The sequence below is a fragment of the Xenopus laevis genome, chromosome 8S, assembly GCF_017654675.1.
Source record: "Xenopus laevis strain J_2021 chromosome 8S, Xenopus_laevis_v10.1, whole genome shotgun sequence".
Taxonomy (NCBI): Eukaryota; Metazoa; Chordata; class Amphibia; order Anura; family Pipidae; genus Xenopus; species Xenopus laevis.
The window spans coordinates 28504170-28509672 of NC_054386.1; positions in this window are offsets into that span (position 1 = coordinate 28504170).

A 5503-nucleotide genomic window follows, 5' to 3' on the forward strand; every position below is an offset into this window, starting at 1 on the left:
CTTCTGCTGGTGTGATGCTCTGGGCACGAGCAGCGGGCACGCGCAGACGCTAGGCTCAACACGCACGCGCGAGGAAAGGAGTTGGGGGGTCGCGTTCTCCCTGCCGGAGGGACTGGGTCGGAGGCACCTGCGTTAGTGACGTCACACCCCCAGTATCTCCCGCAGCCCTGACACCTGCCCCGGGGCAGCAATTCCTTATTCTTAACCCGTGCTGAGCGCAAACAGGAGCCTCACTATTGTATAGAATAGATAGATAGATAGATAGATAGATAGATAGATAGATAGATAGATAGATAGATAGATAGATAGATAGATAGATAGATAGATAGATGATAATAGATAGATAGATTAGATAGATAGATAGATAGATAGATAGATAGATAGATAGATAGATTAGATGATATATAGAGATAGATATAGATAGATGATAGATAGATAGATAGATAGATAGATAGATAGATAGATAGATAGATTGATAGATAGATATGTAGGTAGATGGATGGATACACAAAGAGGTATTTAGATGGATAGATGATAGAGGGGTGGGTGGATGGATGGATGGATGGATAGATATAGGGATCAATGATAGATAGATAGATAGATAGATAGATAGTTAGATAGATAGATAGATAGATAGATAGATAGATAGATAGATAGATAACATGCCTCATATTGTGATGTGCCACTACACAGCATAGCTCTAAGAACCTCAGGATTGTTGGAGTGATTGAGTTAAGAAACCAAATTAAATATGTCTACATAGTCTTACGGTGACCATAGACGGGCCAGTTGGAAAATTTTCATTGGTTCAGTAAATAACATAGTTGTTGTGTCTGTGGCCACCTTTATGTGAATGAAAATGAAATGTGATAATATATAGATGGTTGGTTGGATGAATAGATAGATTGAGCATTTTTGAACAAAGAGCAAGCTGATTGACAGCAGAACAGTAGGCCAGAGGTCTTCAGAAGTTTCAGGTCCCTATGAGGCGAGGAGCTCCAATATCTCGATGGGCCCCTTAACCTCGTAGCATGGTCACAAATATATGAAGACATGTTTGCAGCAGTCACATCGGGGTTGCTAAGGGTATCCAAGGCAATCAGTAACCACCCAACCCATGGCTCATACTAAGTGGCCTTCAGGCTTCCCTTCCTATCCATTCCTTTAGGGATATAGCCTTACATTGTGGGCACCAACTGGTAACATATAAAGGTCCACACACTTATCAAGAACAGGAAACAAGAGACCCACATTGGGATAAGCCAGTGTTTTTCCTATTGGCCCAAGAAGGGATCCCATGGAGAACCTATGCAGTGGGGACCAGATGCAAAGCCTAATGCAGTCCTCAGGCAAACAGATTTTCTGCCCAGTTGATACTAGGATGGACCTGATCATAGACTTTGGTCTCATCCAGGTTTCAATCAACTGCAAATAGTGTATGTATGATAGGGATTATAGATTGTAAAATCCACTGGGGCAGGGACTGATGGGAATGATGTAAAATCTCTATATTGCCCCACTGGATTAAAATCAAGCCTATTTACCAGCCTTACATTACTAGTATTTTAGTCTTGAAAATATTATTATAAACATTTTAGCTCTGGGCATAGCAGTAAATGGTCAGGGAGAGAGGGACATGAACAAGGGGTTATTAGAACTGCTCAGTATTTAGCTCCAGCAGCCTCTATATCTCCTGCATCAGAGCAAGAGACCCCCACGGGAGAACTTACTGCAAGTACCAATCTGCACATGACTGCGGAGCGGCTCTGCGCCTCCAGCAATCTTCCCACTTAGTTCGGAGGTCACTGACATGTTGCTGTGCTACAGTGTGGCAGCAGCCGTCAGCTCACAATAGGCACCAACAAGAGGCTCTGCAGCCGGTTTCTATCTGCATCAGCACTTATTTTTATCCTCCTTTCTCTAATGAACCTAATTATCAAAATCCATGAAGTGTTGAAGGGTTTCTTATACATTCATGTTTCTCTCCCTGGAGAATGCACTATAAGGAATGAGAAAAAATATGGCTTGCTCCCTTTCCCTCCTTCACACTATTTGTATGACCATATCCTCACTTTGTTGCGATTGGTTTTTGTTCCAGCAATTTCCCAGCATGCTAGAGCTTCATTGGTCACTCAGAATTGATGTGGATCCCAAACTCACACTTGGAGACCAAAGCAACATCCTACCTCTCAAAAACCTGGTGACTGGCTCCTTTTGCATGCACGACCCCTGGTTAGTCTCTAGGAGGTGTGCATCTTGATGTTCTCATGTAGCCATCACAATGCAGACAACCAACCCATCTTGGCACCTTTTTTACTATTAAATTGGCCATTAATTCTTCACCCCATGTCCAAGCTGTCCCAGTGTATACAATTCCATGCCCAAGCCCATTGTTATGATTGTCCTGGTTATTGGCTGTGCCTGTTTTATAACTTCACCTTCTTGCCCCACCACAGAAAGTTCCAGGGCCCCAAAATTGGTGTTGGTGAAGACCATCGCTGTCAGGGTTCACCTGTTTAATGAAAGAGTAAGATGTTTTTAAGCAGTCTTCAGAGTTCCTTTATTACAGTTTGTGACACTTGCGTGTGACCCAACAAAAATGAGTCCTTGCAGTAGATTAGTAAACAGTAAGTTAAGTATGGAAAATACACTCCTTTGCGCTCCCTCTTGAGCTTTTGCCTGTCTGGACTTTTTAGCATGTAGCAGGATAATATCGGTAAAGGAGTTGCCCATCATAATGGCATCTATACAGTGGTACCAATGCATGATGTTCTTGGTGAGTCTACCATTCAGGACCAGCTTCATATCTATGGAGTTGTGTACTCTGAATGGTCTGTACTTATAAATGCAGCAGGATAAATGGTGTGCAGCACAGGTTCTCACCATTTGCTCTAGCTGATGAGTTCAGTCTATCCAGTCTGCCTCAGAATTGTCCTTCACAGAAGGCAAGAACTCTAGAATGACTATTGGCCCATGTCTGGGACCAAAGTACTGACCTCTGAGACCTATCTCTTCTCAGTAATCTACCAGTTATGAATCCAGCAGGTTAAGCCACTCTAGTGGCTGGTTATTGAGGTTCACAGGTATGTCCTTGGGGCCTGGTAGTTTATCTCAGATCAGTGGATCTACCATAATTACAACCATACACTCTATACTTATACTTCTTATAATTATTCAGTCCATAACAACAACCTGTATCTCTTGCTTTTCTTTTTCCAAAAGAATGAATATAAACTTCAAAGGAATCCAAGATCCTTTTTGTAACCATCTACCAACAATAAAGCCTGGTGATAAAGCACAACTTCAGCAATGACAAGGCATATAAGAGACATTATTTGTACGATCGACTTCACTGGGAGCCAAGTATCTCCAAACACTACAGAGATATGTAAGTGCTTTCTATTCAAATACTTATTTCCCATGAGTGGCAGAGGAGTCAAGTGGTGGGGGGGGGTCAATTATCTGACATACTCTATGCCTTTTCCAGTGGCAGCAAGGACTGACTGAAAAGATGGTAATATAATTGTATTTATTGCTGGAACCAAGTGGCTACAAATATGTGCAACAATTCCCAAACCCTTGTGACACACATGCACACAGGTGCATTTTGGCTCTAAAAAAACCCACTGGGGCATCTTAGTTGTACAGAATGATCAGCCAAAAATCAGAAGGGCGTCATGAATTAATTAAGTAGCTGACAGGAGTTAGAAAATATGGTTTTGTTACAAATAATGCTTTCACCAGCTTTTGTCACATTCCAGAACACTTTATTAGGGTCGTTCTTATTAAAAGGTTAGTGAACAACACAACTAGCTTCTACGCCCAGTGCCGGGCTTGGTCTCCTACAGCCCACCAGAGAACCCAACATTGAGGGTGCACTTTCATAACCATTTCATGTAGACTGTGCTAAATGTAATTGGTCTTATATAGTTTGGAAATAAGAAAGAGCTGATGGAAACTGTCCTTGGCTGAAGCCACCAGGAGATCCTCCAGTACTCTAGCAGACAAGCCCAATTCTGCCTATTCCCTATGAACATTTTTTGATCCCCTACCCTTCCCAATTCTGTTAAGTGCCATGTTATATATTGAATATAGATTATGTCTTATTAACTGTACATATTAAAATCCCAAAGTCCTTCCTGACATGTAGATATTCTTTGTTTTTAAGAACACACACCATCTTAGTTGCCCTCTGCTGGAAAGTTTGTTTCATGAATATCATTCTGGAGACTGGGCCTCCAAACACTACTTTCTTTACAGCCTACTATTTAAAAGGCTTTACTGTCTCCTTTACTGCTCACTTTAAAGTCATAAGGGTGTGCCCTTAACATCTTCTAGTAGTGTTGGGCCCTAGGGCCCACTGGAGAACTTGACATCCAGGGTTCGCTGTCACTTAAATAAGATGGAAACCATGCTAAATGCTATAGAGGTTATATAGGCTTATGGTGAAAATCAGAAAGGGTTGATGGGAATTCTACAATATTGGTGCCCACTAAAGCCTAGACCCACCGGAATATCTCTTGGTCTTCAGGTGCTCAGGTCACTTTGCCTTCACTTTCCCACATAGGCAATCGTGAGAATCATGCAACACTCTGGAAAATATATAACCATTTGGGACAAGTTTATAGTCATCTAATTCCAATGATGCCACCGAAGCCATTCATACAGGCAGATCCTAGGAGAGCTTCTCATTTAAGCATGTAGTTGAACCTCAGAGAGGAAGGCTGTCTTCACAATAAAGCTATTGATCAACATTCAGACAGCATATATAATATTCATATCTGCAGTTGTCATATTATCAGGGTCAGATAGGGGGACATTTCATCTTTCAGACGTAGCACAGAACCACCAGAGAAGTGAATTTGACTCAATGAAGTGGGTGACAGTGTGATGTCAGCAGGTACAAATGATGTCATTTAAATTAGATAAACCTTTTGCAGTCATATGCCAAACCATATTCTCATTTTCCACTTGCTATAGTTCAGCTAATTGCTGGATTTGAGTGAATTAATCCCTCTGCGTTTGTTGGCTTCTCAAAGCGAACTAACCAGCCGCCTGAAATCCTCCTGGCTCACAGCCTTGTGCGAGGAATAATGATCTCATTTAATAGATTGTTATCAAACATAATATCCGAGCGTCATTGCACCTATGGGCAAGTGTGAAACACTTGCAAAGATCATGCAAGGAGAGGTGCGACTACACCTAAACACATTAGCTCTGTGTAAATAATGTCATTAAGTAAATATGCTCATTAGCAAGTTGTGGAAAATGACTTAGGTTTATAACAGATATTTATGTCAGCAAATCAATCCTGTTGCATTTTGCCCAGTTTGTAACCATGCAGCCGTTGCAGTGTGCAGTGTGCAGAACTTGAGATTGCAGTTGCTGTTTTCCAGCAGATAGAGGGTCCCCGTTGTGAAGGTTCCATAAATAGGCCATAAGTATGTTAACAGTTTATAACTGCTTATATTGAGATTTCTATGACCACATTAGTGATCTACAA